This window comes from Bidens hawaiensis, unplaced genomic scaffold, assembly GCF_021521415.1.
Source record: "Bidens hawaiensis isolate Kalapana, Puna unplaced genomic scaffold, B.hawaiensis_p1.1 tig00419396_1, whole genome shotgun sequence".
In the NCBI taxonomy this organism is placed as follows: Eukaryota; Viridiplantae; Streptophyta; class Magnoliopsida; order Asterales; family Asteraceae; genus Bidens; species Bidens hawaiensis.
The window spans coordinates 287244-311862 of record NW_027504847.1 but is presented as its reverse complement, the minus strand read 5'-3'; the positions used below and the strand labels follow the sequence as shown (position 1 = coordinate 311862).

Here is a 24619-nt window from a genome sequence, read left to right as displayed (position 1 = left end):
AACCCCACTCTTTCCTCTGCAAGTCCCAAGTAACCAGTTTCAGTACAATCAAACCCACCAATTAATACCCACAACTACCTTACACCCACCACACACACGCTCACTAGTCTCATCATCATCTTTCATCTTAATGTTATTACTCCAAACAACTTAATAATAATAACCAACCAATGGGATGTGTGCTCTGTAAAAGAGCCACAACTACCCTCCCACCAAAACCCACATCAAATGGTGAACAATCTTCACCTAAGCATAACGTCGAACACTTGGTGTGTGACAAACTCCGACAGTCAATTCCGGCGAATGATCGCCGTAGACTGAAACCGGCGTATACTTTGAAGACAAATCAAGGGTGGCCCACGTGGCTGTGTGATGTAGCCGGTGATGCTATTAAAGATTGGACGCCAAGCTGGCTAATACGTTTGAGAAAATTGATAAGGTTCGGTTTGGGTCGGTTCGGTTTTGAGAGAATATTTTAACTAAAAACTAAAACTTTGGTTTTTGAAATTTTGAATTTTTTAAAAACCTCTTGGTTTTAATATTTTTGTTTTGGGACGAGCTTCGGTTTTGTTGGTTTTTTTCATTTGAGCTTAAAAATGTTGGGTAGGAAAAGAAATTGGGTTAAAATTATTTTGTTAATTAATTAATTAATAAATAATTGATTATTCTATATTTGGGTAAAAAAGAAATATTTATGTTACATAATTATTAAATTTTATAAATTACTTAAAATAAAAAGGTGAAAATCTAGAAATTCAGTTCGGTTTCTTCGGTTTTTTAAAATTTGAAATGTTTGGTTTTGGTTTGGTTTGGTTTTTCGGTTTCGGTTTCTGTTTTTTCATTTGATCTTAAAAATTTTGGGCCGGAAAATTATTTGGCCCGAAATAATTAATATGGGCCTAAGCTACTTTGTTAATTAATAAATAATTAATTATTATATATTTGGGCTAAAATATTATTTGAAGATACATGTGTATTAAATTCTTATAAATTACTTAAAATGAAAGTTGACAAGGTTAGTTCTAAGATTGTATTTAATAGTTGAAGTTTTACGGGTGTGCACGGTTCGGTGTGGGCAGGAAAAACCAAAATTCCGGGATTTAAATTTTGAAATCCGTTATGTTTCGGTTTTTTCAGTTTTGCTATTTGAGTTTAAAAATTTTGGGCAGAAAACTATTTGGCCTAAAGTAATGAATTTGGGTCTGAATTATTATGTTAATTAATAAATAACTGATTAAAATACATTTGAGCTAAAATATTTGCTTTACATATTTATTAAATTCTTATAAATTTCAAAAATTTAAAAATGAGAATCTATAAATTCGGTTCGGTTCAGTTTTTATTACATGTGAAACCAAAACTAAACCATGTGTTCGATTTTTACAAAAGCATAAAACCAAACTGTTTTTTTCAAACCCGAGTTGTAGCCGTGGACGTAAACCACGTTATATTGTCGTGTTCTTTATTTTCCACGCGAGATTCGTTTGCGCTAGCTAGTGTGTAACATTATGATTGTTTAATTTGTTGTTTATAGATTGGGCAAGGGACATATAGCAATGTATATAAAGCTAGGGATTTGATTACAGGAAAGATAGTTGCTTTAAAGAAAGTTCGGTTTGATAATTTAGAGCCCGAAAGCGTTAAGTTCATGGCTAGAGAGATTCTTATACTAAAGAAGCTAAACCATCCCAATATTATCAAGCTTGAAGGATTGGTTACATCAAGAATGTCTTGTAGTCTTTACCTCGTGTTCGAATACATGGAACATGATCTTTCCGGTCTTGCAGCCGTTCAAGGTGTCAAATTTACCGAGCCACAGGTACTTTTCAAAACTCAAACCTAGTTTTATAATTATGAATTATGATACTATCAATTATTTGATTAAGATATATATGGACTTACATTTAGTTTAATAATAATGTTTGCAATTAATGTTGATGTCATTGATTATAATTGACCTTGTTTTGGTCTTTATATTGATTATTATTGTGATACAGTTGTTGGATTTGTCTTATTATTGCTGGCATGTATGGTTGTACCTGTCTCATGGTTTTTTTTATTGTGTTTTGTCACATTGTTGTTTTCTGGTTTTGTCCATTAGATAGTATCCAGAAATATGTTTTTATTGTTTTTTTAATAGTTTTAATGGCTAAGAATACCGTCGAATCTTCTGTTTTGTGTCGTTTATGTCTTAAATTCGTCGATGTTGACTATGAAAAGTAATGATTAAAAATATTGGTACCACGCGATTAAGAAATTCGCTTGGTTCTAGACAATTGTGAAAAACTATGGATTTGTAATGAAGTCAAGAATATACTTATATACTTAAAAAGAATTGAAGTTTTCATCATGTTATGAAGTGATGATAAAGGAAAAACTTTTTGTTATCTAGTGAATAAATAAAGAAGGCTAATTGTCAACTAATAGAACTAACGGGTCATTATTGTAACGGTCAACTAACTTATCAAAGCTAGTTGATATAGTTTAACTTAACCGTCTGGTTCGTTAATTTAGTTAAACGCACATTTTTTTATGTTCCGAACGTTTGTTTTTAAGATTCGTTTACATTCATTTATGCTCGTCAGCTTAAGTTTGTTCGTTTATGTTTCACTAATATATTCATTTAATATTGGCCCGTTACAACTTAGTATAGTTTTAATAATTTTCTAGGCCCAACACATTGTTCTTCACGTTAATTTTAACTAGTTTTAGCTTAGTTATGTACGTTCGTCTATGTTAAGTTATGCTCTTTCGTTTACCTTCGTTAACCGTTTGGTATACGAACACGAACATGTTAATTTTCTAACGAACGAACACGAACTAGTAAACCATGCTCGCTTAATTATTCGTGTTTGATCATTTGTTCGGTTAAAGTTAAAACTTAAAAGAACAAACACAAACATACTTTGTGTTTGTTCGGTTATCTTATTAGCAAGTAAATTTTCAACCTTTTCATTCTCATTAGTGATCCAGATGGTTAAGTATAAGAATGTTTGACCGTTACAATTATGACCTCTAAGTTCTATATATGTCGTAAATATTCCTAGTTTTTTTGCATGCCTGAAATAATAATCATGTGGGCAGGTTAAGTGCTACATAAAACAACTACTTTCCGGGCTTGAGCATTGTCACGAGAACGGTGTGTTGCACCGTGACATTAAGGGCTCAAATTTACTGATCGACAATGATGGAATCCTAAAGATAGCTGATTTTGGGTTGGCTTCTTTTTTTAGTCCACAACAAAAGCAACCAATGACTAGTCGTGTTGTTACCCTTTGGTACCGACCCCCAGAGCTGCTTCTCGGTGCCACTTATTATGGTGTCGGTGTTGACCTGTAGAGTGCTGGCTGCATTTTGGCTGAGCTTCTTGCTGGGAAGCCAATATTGCCCGGACGAACAGAGGTAAAAATGCAAAAAGATCTTATAGTTTGAAATTTTATTACATTATTTAGAGTAAAAGAATCTTGAGAAAGGTTCAATTTTTGTACCTTTCTTATCTCTTCCATGTTAGTTTTCGATTTATATTGATCTTAAAACAAGCATATGTTGGAAAACATTGTCATAAAGTAATATATGTGAAAATGACATATAGTTGGCAATCTTAATTTGTTTGGTGTTTTCCCCATACATCAAATAAAAAAAATAGCTCAAAGAGGTACATGTCAAGTAGGGGTGTAAAAAGCTCGAGCTCGACTCGTTTATTATTCATAACTATTTTTACATATATTTTAGTTATAGTTTATACATATAACATAACATATGTTAGTTAGTTGTTTTTATCATATTTATTTATATAATATAATAATAATTATTATATAGATACATACAACTATATTAAATAAAGATTATATAAATAATAGGCTTGTTTAAGGTCGCGAGCCAACTCGAGCTTGATAACCAAAGCTCGGGCCGGCTCATTTATTATACAAGCTTATTTTTAGGCTTGATCCGTTTAAGCTCGGCTTGATTTGAGCTTTTGGTGAGCTGATCTCGAGTTGAAAGCCACCATAGTATAAATTTATTGCATACATGATACAACCTTCTAAATTGTTTGATTTCAACTAGGGGTGGAAAATGTGACCCATTGGGTTGAATCAGTTGTATTAAAATGTACATAATGGGTCAGAATGGGTCAAACTAAAAAAAATTTTGATTGAAACGGGTTGACATTTATCGAGTTTTTTTTTCATGGAACGAGAAAAACGGAGGAAACTTTTTGGTATTTTTACTTTTTAAGTTTTTGATTTATATTTCGAGTTATGATTTTTTTATTATTATTTTTTAATTTTTTAATGAGGGGTTTTTGAAATGGGTCAAAATGGGTTGAGATTTCAGAAACCCCTCATTAAACAATTCAAAAAAGTAATTAAAAATTTGTAACTCGAAATATAAATCAAAAACTTAAAAAATAAAAATACTAAAAAGTTTCCTATGTTTTTCTCGTTCCAATAAAAAAAACTCGAGAAATGTCAACCCGTTTTGACCCGTTTCAATCATTTTCTTTTTGTAGTTTGACCCATTCTGACCTATTATATACGTTTTAATACAACCCAATGGGTCACAATTGCCACCCCTAATTTTAATGTGTAGATTTGTTTTGTACAAGTATTTTAAAAATGGATAAAAACACCCGTGCTAAAATGAACCATTTTTAACTTCAGGTTGAACAACTGCACAAGATATTTAAATTATGTGGTTCTCCACCGGAGGAATATTGGAAAAGATACCGCTTACCAAACGCTACTCTTTTCAAGCCACAACATCCGCACAAACGTTGTTTAGCAGAAACATTTAAAGATTTTCCCCCTTCGTCTTTACCTTTACTAGAAACTCTCCTTGCCATTGATCCTAAAGACCGCGGCTCTGCCACATCAGCCCTTAATAGCAATGTGAGTAACATCCTGCTTGCATTACTTACAAATGGTTCGATTTAAGTACAATGGAATCCATTGAAATCTTACTTTTCTTTTTGTGCAGTTTTTTACCACTGAACCTTACGCGTGTGAACCATCAGAATTACCAAAATACCCTCCGAGTAAAGAAATAGATGTCAAATTAAGGGAGGAAGAAGCTAGAAGGTTGTTATTGTTATGTTGTATATTTGTTAACCTTACAAAATGTTTTTCAGTTATTTTCTCTAAAACTTGAAGCAAATTTTTTTTATTATTTATTCACAGGCAAAGAGGTTTAAGTGGTAAATCTCATGCTATTGATGGAAATAGAAGAACAAGACCACGTGAACGGGTTAGCCGTGCGGTTCCAGCTCCAGAAGCCAATGCAGAGATCCAATCAAACTTAGATGTAAGTAAAACATCTTTATTTTCTGTTATTAATTACAAATGCTTGTAATGTTTTATGATTTTAGTTGACAGCTGAAAACCAAGTGGACATGTAATTAGAAATCCAAAGTCAAGTTTAATGTAAAAAAATTATCTCATTGACAATATTAAAGTTTAGTGTTGAGAATTAAAATCTAGGTTAAATGCAAGTTGAAATAATATTTGCATGATAATGTCATATAATTTGCAAACCGATATAAAAAAGAATTAATTACACGGATGGTCCCGTGGTTTGGTCATATTGCATCTTTAGTCCTCAAGTTTAAATATTACGAGTTTAGACCAATTGTTTGTCAAAACGTAACAACAATGATCTCTGGATTGGATGGGCATGAATGACCAAGATACCATATGTAAAGGGTATCTTGGTAATTCTTGTGCTTAACGGAAAAAGTTAATGCCCATCCAATCTACTGATTAGGCTATGTGTAGTGGAGGGGCTACACAATGGGGCGATTTGCGCCATGTGTCGCCCAGTTAGCAAATGGTAGGTTTTTGTTTTTGGGGTGTAATGGTGTTGTAGCCCCATACACACACACACACACAACACAGGTGACATTTACCCCCCCCCCCCCCCCCCGATATCGCCTCAAAAGTTTGCCAACTACATATGACCGGGACCATTGCTGTTACGTTTTGACAAACAGTTGGTCTAAACGTGTAAGTTTCTTTTATCTTTGGGACTAAAGTTGCAATATATTTATTTTATCTGTGTAACTAGTTACATTGAAAACACTGCCATCACAATAATAATGAAAGTTTAAATTTTTGAATAAAAACGATTTAAGAGGTTGTATCATGTATGCATGTCAAGTAGACTTTTGACAACTTTCGACTCGTTTTACTTTGACCCATTTCTCTTTCTAGCTATTTTGATTTTACCTTCGGTTTATTTTGTTTCGTAATAATATATTGACCGAATTTCTTAATTTTGATCTCCAGAGAAGAAGAGCTGTAACGGAAGCAACCGCCATTTTATTGGTACTGTTTTTGGTTGGGTCATTTTAAATGTTGTATAATCCAACACAAAAAGGGGAAGCTAATGGACTCTTGTTCATAATATGCAAAATGCAATTTCACTTCTCCTGTACATTTTTGTCAAACTATTATTGCCATTTTCTGCATTTTTTTAGGGTGGGGGGGGGCATAAGACTTGGAGCAAGCGCCAATCGCCTTGCTGCCGAGTAAGGCTAATTTACCTAAAGTGATCGGCCCAGGCCGGTTTGCGTGTCCAGAACAACACGTTTTTTGGAAAAAAAATTCTGCATTTGGAAACTATATATAGAGGAAGGTATAACACATATTGGAAAACAAACATACATAATATAATCTTAGTAGAAACTCTCGAAGACGTTATTCCCATACTACACCTACTTTCGAAGACGTTAAACTTTTTTGAGTTTAATGCGTGAAATTTGTATATGTTTTTAATGGGTTCGCCGCAAGATGTGAGTCGTAGTTCTCACTTCTCAACAAGGAGACGACACCTATCATTAGGTGTAATGAAGTGGGTTATATACCTTTTGTATGTATATTCTTACATTCAAGAACATACTTTAATATTCACAAGATCAAAATATCAAAATAAATTCAAACTTTTCTTTAAAAGATTGGATTCAGTAACACAATTTCATTGAAACGGCTTCGAGTAAAACGGGCATCACTCGCTCCGTCACTTGTTCGACTACAGAAGAACAATATCATCTAAATCAAAACATCAACAAACGGACTTTCTCCCTTTCTTAGAACCCGAAAAAATCATTTTATTCATGATTTTTAATCCATCAATATCATTTTCAAAATTTTTGTTACCGGCCATTTTGAATTTTAATATAATTTCTACATTTTAAACTACTTATAATATGCATTGAATATTGTGAACAGCAAATTTTTCCAAAATAAAATCCTCCAAACCTTGAAGTTGCAAGGATTTTAAGTTTTAAGCCACCATTGAAGCTTTTGAATGTTTAATGCGCATTTGATGGATTTAACAAACATAAAATTTAAAACTGCAATAATACCCGGAAAAAAGAAGAGTGATTTAATTTCAGTAGACTTTAGTAGACAATATATTAAAAAGATATTGTACATAGTTTATATTAAGGTTTGGATACTTTAAATCTTATCCCAAAATATTTATATGAATTGATTAATAATGAGAAAAAAATGGTAAATCATAATCTCTTTGATACAATAATAGACTCAAGTCAATTCTTTCATTAATCAGTGAGTATAAATAACTAAACAAGGAGCTCAAATATTATAGGATAAGATTTACAATATACAAATTTCAAACCTATTATAAACACAATATCTTCCAACTATATATAAATAAATATATAGTATTGAATGAAAAGATTCCTAGTCACTTAACACAGAGTTCTGGTCTTCTTCCTCACTAGTATGTCACCAGTAACATATTATTATTATTATTATTATTATTATTATTATTATTATTATTATTTATGTTCATGACTGTTTAGTAGCTTACTAACAGTTTTTATACGTATAGATTTTGTGTTTGTTCATCTGTAATGGCGTCCGTGGCGAAGGCTCACGTGGAGGAGATACAGCGGACGAAGTTTTCGATAGGCGGAAAAGCGAATCCGTTGACGGAGGATCTTCATCAGGCGGTCAAGAATCTGTCCGCTGAGCTTTACGCTAAAGATGTTCATTTCCTCATGGAACTAATACAGGTTTTCAATTATTTATCAACTGTCATGTTATTATTTGCTTTTATCGGGCAAGCGAATAGTTTACCGAAAACTAACTAGAAAAAACTTTTTGTTCGTGTTCATTTATTAAGAAAATGAATATGTTGGTGAACGGTTCATAAACACAAATGAACGAGAATGGTAGTTGTGTTGATGTTTTATGTAACATTCATATAATCATATTCATATGTTAATTTTACATACAAATTAAACACATAATACTCATATATATTTTTGTTTTGTAGATAATAGTTTCTGTTAAATCTATATAATAAGATTAGATAGTCATTAAAAAGTAGTAAAAACCTTTAATGAACAAATATAAAACGAACACATGCATTATCGAATGTTCACAAACACAATTGAACAAACATGGCTATATTCGTGTTCGTTCATTTAGGTTAATCGAACAAAATTCCTTGTTCATTTATTAAAAGAACGAACATAGATGCCAGATAGTTCACGAACAGTTAGCCTAATGTTTACTTGTTAATTTGATTGTAAAGTGATTTATTGTGGTTGAAATAATAAACCTAATTTGTGGATGATGAATGATGGATCAACTTTAAGGTGTTTTTTGGTTGAATGATTGTTTACAGAACGCGGAGGATAACGAGTATCCAGAAGGAGCGGATCCAACACTGGAGTTTGTGATTACATCAAATGACATAACGAAGACCGGAGCACCCGCAACTTTGTTAGTTTTCAACAATGAAATAGGGTTTTCACGTAAAAACATTGATTCTGTTTGTAGCGTGGGACGGTCTACTAAGAAAGGCCTTCGTAAGCGTGGTTATATTGGCGAGAAAGGTTCGTCTCTAATTATTTATTTTTCATTATTTCTCCATGTGCACATAGATTTGAAATAACAGGTTAGACACGACACGATTACCTGTGGTGTTAAATTATGTTGTAACGCCTATATTGTGTTTACTTAACGTAGTTTGACATGACTATTGATGCAGCGGTATAAACAAAAAACGAAGATCGAATCACGTTGATTCAGTGAATACCAGTGATGAACTTCAAAACTCCCAAATCCCACCCAAAGGTCAAGGGAAAATGAAGAGAAAATGAAAATTAATAATATTCAAGTCTGTCCATTCATATTACATAAGCAGCATATAAATAAAGTTTCTAATACGAAATGAGCCCAAAAAAGTCCATGGGCCAAACACAAACCCAAAAATAAAAACATAAAAAATGCTGAAAAAACATAAAAAGGCCCATAACTTTATTTAGAAGACGTTTTTGGGCTTCGGACAGGGGCCAAACCATCGTTGGCTGTTTGCCACAACGTGCTCCTCGTCTCAAGCTTCGATTTGACTGGTAATGGGCCTGAAACGGAGCTTCGTGGGCCATGTTATGCCAATTTTCGTGCAGCCCCTTTTGTAGCGCGATCTTGGGCCTCCAGAAACATAATGGCCCGGTCTTCAACACTTGGGCCCACATCAACTATGCATATTTTTAGTCAAATTCGGCCGCAAATATATATAATCTCTTTGTGTATGTGTATGTGATGGTACGCGTTATCTGGTTGGGTTTTGGGTTAATCGGGTTGGGGGAATAGTCAGGTCGGTGACTCGATGGGTTACCAGGGCGGATTTGGGTAACCTGAATAAGCCAAAGTTAATTTTTTTTTATTTAAACTTTCGTAGTCAAATTACCATAATATTGTATTCTAATTACGCATCTCATTTAGTACTACTTCAGATGAATCTTGTACTTGATCTTTCAGGCATAGGATTTAAGAGTGTATTTCTGATAACATCTCAGCCTTACATATTCAGTAACGGTTACCAGATAAAATTTAACGAAAAACCTTGCCCGCAATGCAACCTTGGTTATATTGTTCCTGAATGGGTCAATAAGGACCCGACTCTATCCGCAATTAAAAGCATATATGGTTCAGCTACCGCACTTCCAACCACAATTCTTGTGTTACCACTAAAGCCGGATATAGTGAAACCAGTCAAAGATCAGCTTTCAAGCATCCGGCCTGAAGTGCTTTTGTTTCTTTCCAAGATAAAGCGCCTTTCGGTCCGGGAAAACAGTGTGTGCGCAATATCCATATCTTGTGAGAAAGATTTTGTTACTTCAAAGAGCAAGGATGCAGATTCGTACTCAGTTCGTCTTACGCTGATGAAACGAACCACAAAGTCAACGGTGAATGCGACTATTACATGTGGAAACAAAGGTTTCCGGTTAAGAAAGAGAATAAAGTTGATGTTCGAAGGGAGGTCGAAGAGTGGACTATCACATTGGCTTTTCCAATAGATACAAACTCCAAAGCGCAAACTATCCCGGTATCTATGCATTTTTACCAACTGAAACCGCCACAAATTTCCCGTTTATAATCCAAGCAGATTTTCTCTTGGCCTCATCAAGGGAAAATATCCTCTGGGACAGCAAATGGAACCAAGGAATTCTTGATTGCGTGCCTGTTGCGTTCGTAAATGCATTTGTTTCACTAGTGAAGTCCACTGAAAACGCTCCTGTATCGAGTCTTCCTAACATGTTTCATTTCTTACCTGTCAAACATTCACCTCATGCGAAACTGGACAAAATCCGAGATGCAATTAAGGCAAAATTAAAAAACGAGACCATCATCCCATGTGAGTCGCACACCACACAGAAGTTGTTTCGTAAACCCTGTGAAGTCGGTCTAGTAGAGCCAGAATTTTGGACGATATTGGACAAGGCGAGGACGCAAGGTGTGAGTTTGCATAACATTTCATCTCATGGTGCTTATCTTGTTAATTCGTATTTTGATCAAGCCGAGTACAATGATATTCTTGATTTTTTGGAAATCAAACCTGTAGACGGTAATTGGTATGCAAAATGCATCGCGGGTACGAATCTTGTAATGGGTGTCACCGAGGATGATTATATACAACTTCTGTTATTCATAGCAGATAATTGGAAGTACTCGCTTCGCAATACTAATATCAAGAATGTTCCAATCATAAAGTATGCCGGGCGTTTTGGCGACGTGAACTTATTCAAGATAAATGAATGTACAGGCAAGCTTCTTGCTACGGATTCTGATTCTGATAGCATCTCATGGTTGCTTAACTGGAATACCGAATTCCAACGTTCAAAATTTCAGTTCTTTCTGCCCAAAGCTACACAAGAAGCCATAAAAATATGTTCAAGGAAATATACTTTAAAGAGGTGGCTTACCGAAGAAGCGAAAATTAAATTTGTCAATGTTTTTGAATATGCTGCGAGTCTTAGTTCTTTCCTCGATTTATTTGTCAAGGAGACGGCGGTTACATTTGTCCATTTCCTTTATAACTCCTTAAAGAATAACTATTTACAAGAGCATGAGATTAAAGATATCTGTCTAAACATGCCCATTGTCGATAATTACGGGCAAGTAACCGCAAAAAGGAGCAGAGTCCTTGTACCTGCTTGTGGAAGCAAATGGGTGGAGCTGATTGGTTCAAATCCTTGGAGGAAACATAATTATGTTGAGCTGGGAGAAGATTATACTCGTCCGATGAACTGTTTTGGTATTGGCGAAGAGATTATTTCGTTTCTTAAAACCTATGTTAATGCTTCTGATATTCCGGATCTGCCTCCTCCTAATGCTGCTATTCCTACACTGTCATCTCCTCTTACTAAACGAAATGCGTTATTGCTTCTAAGTTGGCTACATCATTTGAGAACAAAGAAGGTGATATTAACCGGCAATTATATTATTATTATTATTATTTGAATTTATTTTGTAAATCATTTAGTCAATATAATAGCTTAGTATTCGGACTATATTAACCAATCTGTTCCGGTTATTGAGCATCCGATTATGTATTTATGTATACCATTTGTTTAATAAAGACCTTACTTTGAATTCCATATCTCGACAGGTGAATGTACCCGAAAATTTTCTTGCACCGATAAAAAATGGCAGCTGGTTGAAAATATCTTTAAGTGGTAGTCCGGGATACAGGCCGCCATCAGAGTCATTCATGCTTGACTCATCAAGCGGGAGTATTTTACAAAACAGATCAGTGCTTGTTGATATTCCTTTGGTAGATGCAAAGTTTTATGGTGATGATATAGTAACATACAAAGAGGAGTTAAAAACAGTTGGTGTGCGGTTTGATGATAAAGAAGCGTGTGAGTTCATTGGTGACCGTTTCGTGTCCCTTGCAGCTTCTTCAACGCTTACTAGAGACAATGTTGTTTCGATTCTGAAACTTATTCGGTATTTGGGAGCGCATTATATTCCTAGTAAGGAATTTGTTGACCGTATAAAACAAGGAAAGTGGGTGAGAACATCTAAAGGGGATATGTTCCCAAACAACTCTGTTTTGTTCAGTTGTAAATGGAACGCGGCTTCACAATTAAGTGACATACCGTTCGTCGATGAAGATTATTACGGAAAAGAAGTACTTTCTTTTAAAAAAGAGTTAAAACTGTTGGGCGTGGTGGTTAAATTTGATCAGAGTTGTTACCAGCTTGTGTCCGACAACCTCAAGTCCTCTTCTTCGTTGAATTCTTTGTCGTCTGAAGCCATGTTACTGATGTTAAGATGCATACAGACGTTAGACTCGTCAGATAATCTTGTTCAAGCTGCTAAAAACATCGAATGTGTTAAGACAAACTTGGGTTACAAATATCCGTCTGAATGCGTTTTGGTAAATTCAAGATCCGCGTGGGGCTGTCTTTTACAGGTGTTTGAGTCGTTCCCGATTCTTGATGAAAAGTTCTATGGAAGCTCCATTTTTTAATTCAGAAAGAGTTAAAGGAAATTGGTGTTATGGTTGATTTAGAAGATGCTGCTAAAGATTTTACTCGCAAGTTTAAACTTCATGCTTCTACATCTTCCATCGGAAAAGAAAATATTTTTTCGCTTCTGGAATGCTTCAGAAAGTTGAAGAAATTGAAGGTCAAGATTCCGGAAGAACTTAAAAAGTGCGTATGCCAAGAGAAGTGGCTAAAAACTAGACTCGGTGATTACAGATCACCGAACGAGTGCATTCTATTTGGTGCGGAATGGGAACCAATTTCACAAATATCCACCCTTCCGTTTATTGATGACAGTAATAACTTTTATGGCAGCGGGATTCATGATTATAAAGCGGAGCTGAAACAGTTAGGTGTAACTACCGAGTTCAAATATGGTGCCAAGTTTGTAGCCGCTGGTCTTTTCTTACCCGAGAGTTCAAGTAGTATTACTCCTGCAAGCGTTTACGCTTTGCTTGATTCCGTGAAGAGGCTTAAAGAGATTCCTGCTGAGTTTCTCGAAAAACTATCCCAGAAAATTTGGTTAAAAACACGCTTTGGATATAATTGTCCGAACGAGTGTTTGTTATTCTATAAAGACTGGGATCTTTTCTTGAAACGTGACGATGGTCCGTTCATTGATGAACAGTTTTATGGACCTCGGATTGGATCCTACAAACAGGAGCTCAATAATTTAGGTGTGATAACCGTTATTAACAAGGGATGTCGGTTGATTGCTGGTTACCTTAACTCTCAGTTCAAATTCGAAACTATTAATCGAATGTATAATTACTTGTCTGAATTTAAATGGGAGCCTGATGATGAAGACGGTAAAAAGATATGGATACGAAGAGGTGTCAGGAGCGGAGAGTGGGTAAAACCTCAAGATTGTGTTCTTCATGACAAAAACAATCTATTTGGTGATCAGCTGTATGTTCTAGATAAATTCAAGTACGAGACAAAAGTTCTCGGATTTTTTGCTGACGTTTTCAGTGTGAAGGTTCATCCGTCGGTAGAAGACTACTGCGATCTATGGAAGAAATGGGAAAATTCAGATCGGTTAATAACTAATACCGAATGCTGCGCATTTTGGGAGTTTGTGGTTAGAAACTGGAACTTGGTAACCGAGAAAACATTTAAAAAAAGCGTATCGAAACTTCCTGTATCAACATCTTCTAATTCTGATGGGATTATTCTATCAGATAAATGTGAAGTTTTCATAGGCGATGATCTTTTCTTAACGGATCTCTTTCAAAGCTGTTCGCGTCCCATATTTGTTTGGTATCCTCAAGCGTGTTCTAAAACTCTAACCCGAGCCGACCTTGTGGACGTCTACAACAAACTAGGCGTCCGTACCATATCAGAATCTGCACAAAGAAACTTATCCGACGTTGATCATGTGAAATTAGTACCCGTTGATTCGAAACAAAATATAATAAAAAAAGGCTTGTTGAAACTGATTCTGGGATTTCTAGCTGATCCAAGTCTTAAACTTGGCACGGCAAGAAGACATGAAACGGTAAGCCGTATACTTGGAATTGAAGCGTTTGAGACGGTTGAGCCAATGCCAGTAAGATATAGTTTATCCTTATCTTGTGGAGATGTTGTGAATGTTGAAGCTAAGAGAATGATCCGTTGGGACCGGCAGAGTTCGAAAATGTTTATGCAGAAGATTGATAGAAGAAGTAGTAGTTACAAAGACGTTATCGAATTCACTTCGCATTTCGGTGAAGTGATAGCTGAAGGGGTGTTATGGGAGAATGAAGAGCTTGTGCCACAGCTTTCTGAACTGATAAGGTTGGGTTATTTGGTGGAGTTTGATGACGAAGCAGTTGACTTTCTCATGAAGATGAAGAATCTTCAAATCTTTATGGAGGATCATCAGTTCCTTACTAACACATTTTCCTCTTAATATATAGGTATGTTATATAACTTATATTTGATGCATTATTTTCTCAAATGTATGTCATTGAAGTTTTAAAAATCTTTATAAAGTCTTTTAGTAAATTAGTTATATAAGTTAATAACTGGCCAGTTTCATATTTAAAAAAGGACAGTTTAAATGTTTGACATTTTTTTTTGTATGTTTTAACTGCAGGATAGGAAACTGGCATGCAGTAACTAGGTTATGTGAAGAATTATGAGGTATGTTATATTTGATGCATTAGTTTCTCAAATGCATGTCTTAAAAGTTTTTAAAATCTTTATAAAGTCTTTATTAAATACAGTTTAAATGTTTGACAAATTATGTTTGTGTGTTCTAACTGCAGGAGATGACTAGCATATGCAGGAAGTTGATTGATGAAGCTTTTTGGAATGATATTTTCTTTTTCTTTTGTTTTTTCCGAAAGGCGAATTTCTTTTACTTCACGGGACACAAACCGGAAACCTTTTGGTGTTTAAAAAGATTTTGTCTTTGCAACTGGCCACCAATCCAGGTCGCCAATCTACTTTAATTAAGTGAAAGGGACATTTGAGTTTTTACTATTTATTCTTAATATTAGCAACTATGAATTTGGGTTAAAGATCTTGCAGAGGTGCACATTTTTTTTTATTTTTTTCAACAAACCGGTTTCAGTCAACAAAGGTCACAACTGGTTTGGGTGAAACCAGTTCGGGTTTAAAACCGTTGTGAACCAGAAAAGCGTAACATATAGGAACCTGTTTGGGTTGGTTTGAAACCGGTTAAAAAAATAATCTTATTAAATTAAGAAAATTTAAACATAATAAATGCATTTAAAAATAATAAAAGTCGTTTTTAAGTTTTTACTACTCGATGAGGTTGATTTGAAATATTCGATAGTATAGTACACTAAGAGAACCTGATTGCCAATTTTTATTAATAAAATTGTCACATTAATAATTATAAATAACGTTAAACGACTGGGCATGGATTTGAGGGCAAAAATGGGTTGGATCGTGATGTTTTAGAACTCGTAAACGATTTGAATGAACATTTATATATCAAAATGCTAGTGATAACTGATAAGCATACTTCAAAACTTAATGTACGGATTGCAAAATATTCTTTAGGATTACTTTTAGAAGACCAGGCCACAACCAAAATACGTAGATGAGCAATTCGATTCTATTGATTAACCGAAAGGATTACAAAAGAGAATCATAAACGATAAGTGGGTGAACCCACAAATGCTACTACTCTCATATAAACCAGGAAGGCCTTTTGTTTCTTGTCCTGTTGCAAGTATGATGATAATAAAGACAGTAGTAACCCCACTTAGAATACTAAGCAAATATTTTTCCAAACATTCAAATAGGTAGCATTTGTTTCTTCAAAGTTGTACTTGTTGTTACCATACAACAAAATCTACAACCCTTGAACTGCATAACATGAAACAAAATCTATTGTTTCTTCAAAGTCGTACTTGTCGTTACCATCAGCTTGATTCAAAAGCACACCTCGTATTGTTGGTTTATAACCCTTTTTGTGGCAAATAGCTACGTCTTGAGGGCCACATAGGTTTTTATTAGTGGAAATTAAAATGTCACCGAACTCCAAATGACCAAAAAACTCAGCAGAACTCACATAAGCCTCTTTTTGCAGATTTTCAACAATGACCAAAATACACTCGATGGTACCGGAATTTCATTTTGTGTTTTCAGATGACTAAATTACCATTTCCTTGACTATTGTTGTTTCGAGTTTTGTTTTTGTTCCTTCGATCTTTATAGAGGTAGTAACCAACAACAAGCAACCCGACTTCATTGCCTTTAATCTTGATTAACGTTTTGGCCCAGTCAACAACGTTAAAGAACAAGAAAAATCTGAAATTACCCATCTACACTGTTGACTCATAGAAAGTCAACCATGACCCAAAGAATCAAATTATCCATGTTCTTTTCATATTTCCAGATCTCCCAAACAATAAAAATTCAAAGCGGTCTTCAACAAGTGGTGGTTCGAATTCGTTAGGGATATGGTCCAACAAGAGTAGAATCTTAAGGTTCATATAATACGAACAAGTGATATTAATGATTTGAAACACAACCGAACTTTCGTAAGACCTGTGAAATAAAACCACAATAAATTGTGTAGTTAAAGTGTACACGATGGCGCGTTCCCTCCAAACATACTCTACCAATGTAGTCATAGACTCGAGGAGAGCTGAACTCTTTGTTTCATGTGCAACGACCATTAAAGGCCGTCTCACATAACCGGGAACCTGCTGAGTGAGAGAGGAACAAAAACAACACCATGGGGGCTTCCATGGGAATTTGATTAGCGAAGCAAAATATGCCGGGAACTTCCAAGTGAAGCGATTGAAATGAGCTAAATTTAAATAATAGATAACAAGATGTGTTTCTGTTGACTTGCTTTGACTTCATAGCTAAGGGCACGTTTGAAGATTGAGCAAAAACAGTATGATGCATTACCAAATATGATGACCGTCGTTTAAGTCAATCAAAAACCTAATTATTCTAAATAGTTAGAGTAAGTAGGGTATTGTATCATAAGGAGTATGTGGTCAATGTAATTTGTGTACAGATTTAATATTATGAAGTAACTGGTTTTTTAGTGCTGATCACACAAGCAATTTAAGATGAATTTAGAGAACTAAGCAACGAACAAGTAAACGAGTATTAAGCAGTTAACAAAGCAAATCACACATGGGAATTCAAGTAAGCAACCAAACAGTATCTCATGCAACCTAACAGATTTATTATTAACGATTAACTGAAAACTGATCAACCAGACAAACCTTAGACGTCAACAATTACTTTACACACGGCACTGGTTATCAAACAGTCCTTGCCAGTGTGACTCAGTTAAGGGTAATTGTACGTTTTATCGTATTCAATCTAACCAAACAGTTATATGACTAATTATTTAGCAACTGGTAACAGATCGTTCAGACCAACGTAAACCTAAACCGACCGAACACACAGAAATACCAAAAATCAATAATCATATTTAATCATCAATAACAAAACATAAGTATTCTTAATCACAAGAGAAAAACTGTAAAGGGTTACAAACTATACATCCCGGGTGCGATTCTAGGAGATTAGCCGAGCCTAGACATCATTGAATCTTCAATATGGATGATAGAAATCATATGTAGGGTCTTGATACGAGCTAGGATAGTGGAAATCGCCTTCTTGGACTGCTGGAATCGCCTCTTGGTCGTCAAAAACGAAGTTAGGGTTATGTGTTGATGAAAAAGAAGATATAACCTAAAATTCCCGTCTGCACTCCCATCGCGGTACGCGATGGGTCTTCTATGGCCATCGCGTACCGCGATTGACCACCAAAGTCAACATTTAGATTATCACCCATTGCGGTACACGATGGGTCTTCAGCAAGCCCATCGCGTACCGCGATGGGACACTGCTACAGCAATCTTCATTCTTTTTATCGTTTTGCGTGCTGGACATCCCGGGTCTTCATTCCGTGTCACAACAGGTCCATACTGAGTACTTTAACGCCTATGAACTGAAATCCAATAAAACACGTATGAAGTATCGATAGTTCTAGAATAAACAGTTAAAACTAAATAATAAACGAACTAAAACATATACAAATTAACCGACCATCAAAATCCAAGTTACGAAACCGTAGAATAGCAGAACCTACATGCCAAAACCGCTTAACACCCCTGTAAAGGTAACACGTTACTGGGATTGGGTCAGTAACAAAACCCAAATTTGTTCTCGTCAGTTGTGCAAGGTGAGCAGGTAAAGTAGACTGAATTGACTCGAGTCCGACATTGAACTTACTTGAATCAATGTCGTGGATCAAATTATAAATGGATATACCCATTTGAGCATCGGTTACTCCTAGTGACTCATGAACATCAACCATTGAGTCAGTTTGGATTCCCAATACCTCATCATCCATGGTCTCATGAACTTCCTTTACAATTTCATTTTCAATACTGTTTGAACCCTTGTTGAATCGACAATAATATTGATACGAATTCGAAGTTTGCTCTATTGAATGACCGAACTACATGTGTTTTTAAGGGTAGTATGAATTATGGAGTGAATATAAGTGAAGTGTGTGTTGTGATTGGGAGGATTCAGGTTACACCTATAAAAGAATGGTGATGAAGATGAATGTTATTTGTTGTTAACAATGTGTTGTGATTGTAGTATTCAAGTGTGGCTCATGAATCTGCCTTACAAATGTGACCCCCGTTCCATATATAAAGGAGGGGATCATTGTTATTACATTTTGTATATTTAACTTATCCTAGACTTTAAACTCTTTGGTCCAGTTTCTTCCTTTCCTCCCTGAGTCTTTGCTCTTTAGTCTTTTATCCCTAGGACCTTAGCATGGTTGAAGAAACATGGGTGCCTTACAGTAGACTTGAGAAAATTCCTGATGTGATCTTTCCTTGATTTCTTCCCTCTTCTCATCTCTTTTTCCTGGACTTTTCTTATTGGGTTTCCGTCATGCCTCTTGACCTACTTCACCGGAAGCCATATCCGAGGTAGCCTCTTGTGTGATCTACCTTAACCTACGATTGACTAAGTGGTTGTGAGTATTTATTCTTTCATGTGGGAATTTAGTGAGTACAAATGAAAGATCTCCACGTTGTATATATCCAGGAGCTTCTTTGATACAAAAAGAATATCCATAGAACTATTGAATGCTGGTTTTGAACTAGGGGCTTTCTCCTGGGCCATTGTTCTCTTTGACTTAGGCACCATCTATTCCAGCAACATAGCTTGACACATGTGTTGTTCTAATTCGTTCCTTTGGGTTACACTATCACTTGTTTAGATCGATTGGACAAGTCCTTAATCCTTAAGAGAACCTTTGATTTCGTTTAGTTACTTTGGGAGGTCTTTTGGTTACTCTCTTTTGGGCTTCTTTAGCCACCTTTACTTTGAGCTTGTGTTTGCTATTACGCTTATTCTCTTATCACTTGAAGAGCCTATCTCAAGGGTAATATCTTCAAGTCCCCCAGTCCATTGTGCTCATTATTTATGACTTGTATAATAGACTTATATCGATTCTTCGCTATATTTTTAACCCAACACTTTCTTTTTCCTCTGGAAGTGTCCACTTATGTTGTCTTTCTCTATTGGCCCGATTTTCATGTCATTTTAAACGGCTCAACCCTTCTCTATATATCTTCTAGGGTAATGGACCAAACTCAGACCTTTCTTTGACTTAAATTATCCAATCCCCCTTTTATCTTTTCAGCCCATCACTGGCCCACACCTAAACTCCCGACAATTTTATAAATGCTTCTCACGCTTCCCTCAAGATGTCATGATACCTTTGAATCGCTTGCATTTATCTTAAATGCTTGCTCCCTTTTTCTCACTTTCAAAGTTGCATTTCCTATCTCCTTCTTATCAATGTTTGGTTAGAGTAACAAGTGCTCCCCCTATATTTTGGTTTCTCCCAGGCTTTCCCGACATGGACTTCATCATGGGACGAGACCCATTTTCATAGCAGACTTTACAAGTCCCCCCCCCCATTCTTTATGATAACGACAAGAGACTAATGTAGTCTAGCACATCTTTCTCATCACATACAAGATATGTTCATCCCTTTTTAACACATTCATTGGAACAGTTTTGGAAAAGATCCTCTTTTGATATTTTGGTTGAGGTAGATGATATTTAGTTCCCATGATCTTGATCCAATTCTCTTGATAGAAATACGTGGTCCTTTTTAATCATGATGATTTGATTTATTTCTATATGTTTCTCCTGCAAGGTCTTGTTGGTTGATATGAATAAATCAAGTTAAAGATGTTAGTGGGTATTGTGTTTTGACTCAATGGTGTATTTAAGCGCATTTTGGGCTACATGGTTCACCTCTTGCTTGCGGGTGTATCATGATGTTTTCAATTTGTATTCTGATGTATTATAAGGTTTCCAGCCTGTGAGGTGGATGTAGTATGATAGCTCTTACTTTGTAGTCAAGCTTTCTTTTCACTCGTTGTGAAGAAGATTCGATTTCCTTTCCCCCATTTGGGGTGGGTGTATATGTATGGTGCCCCATGGAGTGGGAAATATATAATTCGTGAGCCTCTTACAAGGGGTCATATCCCATTTTGGGGGGAATGTAAGTTCTAAGCCTTTTAGTAGGGGTTATTTTATTTTAGGAAAATTATAATTACTGAGCCTTATGGATAGGGATATTTTCCTCTGGGAAATTATAAGTATTGAGCCTCATAGATGGGGTTATTTTCTTCTGCATAAATTATAAGTATTGAGCCTTATAGATGAGGATATTTTCCACGGGGGAAATTATAAGTATTTAGCCTCATAGATTGGGCTATTTTTGTATATGGATCCAAGCCCCCATGTCGGGCTTTCCTTTCACCTATTGTGAAGGAGAAATTATGTCATTTTCACACTAGGGAGAATTATAAGTATTGTGCCTCTTAAAGAGGGCTTTATCCCATCTGGGGAATTAGAAGTAGTGTGCCTCTTAAAGAAGGCTTTATCCCACCTGGAGGAATTATAAGTATGGTGGCTCTTAAAGAGGGCTTTATCCCATCTTAGGGAATTATAAGTAATGATTAACCAATTAAATTTGTTAGTTATAATCATAGCATAATTAGTTTTAATACATGTTAGAAATATTGCACATGAAGGATGATGGAAGGGGCTCATTCCCTCATTATAAAAGATAATACGGATATTGAAGTTTCTCCCCCTGGGAAGTTCTTGGACCGGAAAGTGTTGCTACATGAGGTTTTTTTTTCCTTCCATAGCGACTTTATCACTCATTGGAAGGGGACTCTTCTTCTTCAAAGAAACTCTTACTCTTGGAACATGAGATGTTGATGTAGAAGGCTTTCATTCTTGAAATTGACTTTTCCCATACCTCATTCATTGGAAGAGGACTATTCTTCTTGAGAAAAAAAATCTTGAAAAGGGATTTTCTTCTTTGGAAAAGATTTTTGTAATATGGACAATTGTAACATGGCTCCTTGCGAATTGAGAAAAACCATCGTGACATCCCTATAATCTTATTAAAGACAATTTCATGACGAAAACCCATGACACAATGATCCAATGCCAAATTTGTTGTCACACCCCGACATAGGGTCTAGGCGTGTGACCAATAGTTGGTACCGGTTTTGTAAATATATCAGAGTTTATTTTAGCGGAAGACTTTTTATTATTAAAATAAAATATTTATATATTTTGAAACCGTTATTAATAAATTATTAATTCTTTTATTTGAAAAGCTTCTCGGGTAATAAATACCCAAGTATTTGTGTTATAATTGTTGTTTAAATTTGCGTGTTATTTTAATAATTTAATCACTGAGCCATCTATACCTTGCGAACATCCAATTCATGAATGGCTCAAATCCTTGATACTGTATTTTCTAGAAATGTTAGAAAAATACGTCAGCTGTATGCTGGTGAACACGTTGACTCGAAAATATTTTTATTTACTCAATTAACCCTCAAGGCGTAACTTAGGTCTTGGCCCATCGTGACTTAGGAATAATTAAGTTGAAAACATAAATCAAATTATAAACTTAAGTTCTACACGAACTGCTCAGCAAACACCGCAGCATTCGAGATTACTTAGCTACCATCAGTATACACATGATTACCCTCACTCAGACGTAACTTAGGTCCGGCCCATCATGGCGGAGGAAAATAAGCAGGTGTGGCGCGGTGTGCCCACCGTCTTCCACATATGTAGGGATCTAAACAAACGTACACGACAGCCTGACGGCTAGCGAATACTTATTGTTTATCACGTTTTAGGGACACGTAATCCCATGTAAATTTTTATTTGACACATTTAAATATTATTTTAAAAACTGGCGTTTTCACGCTTGTATAAAGTTTGGACATATTCATCTTATTGACGATTCAGCTTCACTTCACTGATCGACGTTTCTTTCTTTGTTATCTCGGTCCTATATACGAGTATAACTATTTGTTATTACCAGATTAATTATCTGGCTTAAGATCTTTAGTCTTGTTTGCATATTCTTTACCTCGTTCTTTTCTTATTGAACCTTTAGTTCAAAAATACTTTTCTTTTTCTAACATGTTTGAACCTATAGTTCAAATCATGTATCTTTTATTCTTATGTTCAGACTTTCAGTCCGACACGTTTTCTTTTCTAAAATCTACGTTTTTTCAAAAATGTATACTTATATATATATACATGCATATATATATATATATACACACACACACATATCATTTAGTTTATATTAATATAGACAATATATATATTCATTTACTTATTTAAAATACTCTTAAATAATACTTTTATTTTTATTTATTTATAAAGATTATTTAATTTATTTTTCTTTATTCATTTTCTTTTATTATATTCCGAGGTATCGAGTATACCCTCAACTAGGGTTTAAGCCTTTTAATATTTTATCGGGCATTACCCTACCTTGCTTGGCTTATTATTTTCTAGACTCTCGGGCAGTACTTTGACGTTTGCATGTATATCGAGAATCTTGATCAACACATTCCTTCACGTAAAGCGAGGTTCACCGGTTTTCAAAACTTGTCGGCACGCACTTCGAGGCGAGACGTCGGGTCGCCTCGGGATGGCACGCACTTCAATGTATCATCGTTGATGTGTGGCACGGATTTCGAGGCAACATCAGGTTAAGGCATGGAAAACGAGGAGGGTCGGTGGCATGCTGTACGAGGTAAATTCTAGAGTGAGAACGTAACTTAGAGAGAGAGGGTGAATTGGTGTGAGTGAGAATGAGGGCTGGAGCCCTCTATTTATAGGTGTCTCGGTAGGCCATCGCGATACGTGATGGCCTGAGATGCAATTCGTCGCGTATCGCGACGTAGCTTGTTGACTCATCATGTAGCCTTGTTACGTGGCTGACGCAATGCCACGTGGTGACACGTGGCGGACGTCATGCCACGTGGTGACACGTGGCGGGACACAGTGCCACATGGTGACACGTGGCAGGACACGTGTCTCGCTGTCAGACCACGTCATCGCGATACGCGATGACGTTCAGGCTTGGGCCATCGTGTATCGCGATCGGCCAGAAAATCAGAATTTTCATTTTTCATTTTTGGTCCTTTGATTTTACGAATTTGACACTTTTGACTCGATATTTTCATGATGTTACATTAGTACCCCAGCTCCATGTTGGTGTAGGGAGGGGAACCCTTCTGAATGAAAGAGACCTTTATTGTGTGTCATCCCCTGGACGGGGATTTCTCTTCTTGATAGAAAACTCTTGTAGTATGGGATGCTGTTGCTGTAGTAATGAGATTTGATGGAAAGAAATACTTTCATACATTTTATCCCTTGGAGAGGGATTCTTCTTAAGATAAAATTCTCGTAATGCAAAATATTGTTGTAAAAGGCTCTCATTCCTCCCGAGAGGGGCTTCTCGTACACATCTTCCAATGGAAGGGGATTATTCTTCCTTGGAGGAAAATCTTGCAATATGAGATGTTGCAAGAAGAGACTTCCCTACCTATGGAAAGATATTTGTGAGTGGAGTATCTGGACAGGGCTTCATTATGAAGGGGACTATTTGGTAAGGAACCTCGTTCTGAGGGTATAGTTTGGTTTGGGGGTTCATTTTGAAGGAATATTCCGTAAGGGGCTTTTGTTTTGAAGCAATCATTTAGTAGGGGGCTTCATTCTAATGGAATTATTCAGTAAGAGGCTTCATCTGAGGCGATTGTTTAACAATGAACTTCATTATGAAGAGATGGTTCAGTAATGGACCTTTTCCTGAAGGAATTATTTTATAAGGGGGTTTGTTCTGGATGGATTATTTAGTAAAGGGCTTCCCTTTGAAGAGATGGTTTAGTAAGGGACCTTTTTCTGAAGAAATTATTTACAAGGGGGTTTATTCTGGAGGGATTATTTAGTAAGGGG

At 35.7% G+C, this 24619-nt stretch overlaps 1 pseudogene across 1 annotated transcript; it reads left to right on the top strand.

Annotated features, from left to right (window-relative positions):
- Positions 1-157: 157 nt before the first annotated feature.
- LOC143608567 (uncharacterized) lies at positions 158-14703 on the top strand (annotated as a pseudogene). Its single transcript, XR_013149287.1, has 12 exons — positions 158-439; positions 1535-1819; positions 3085-3402; positions 4662-4889; positions 4978-5078; positions 5178-5301; positions 6282-6337; positions 7852-8035; positions 8653-8750; positions 9712-10310; positions 10388-11732; positions 11923-14703. The product of XR_013149287.1 is annotated as an uncharacterized LOC143608567 (transcript).
- The last annotated feature ends 9916 nt before the right edge of the window (positions 14704-24619 follow it).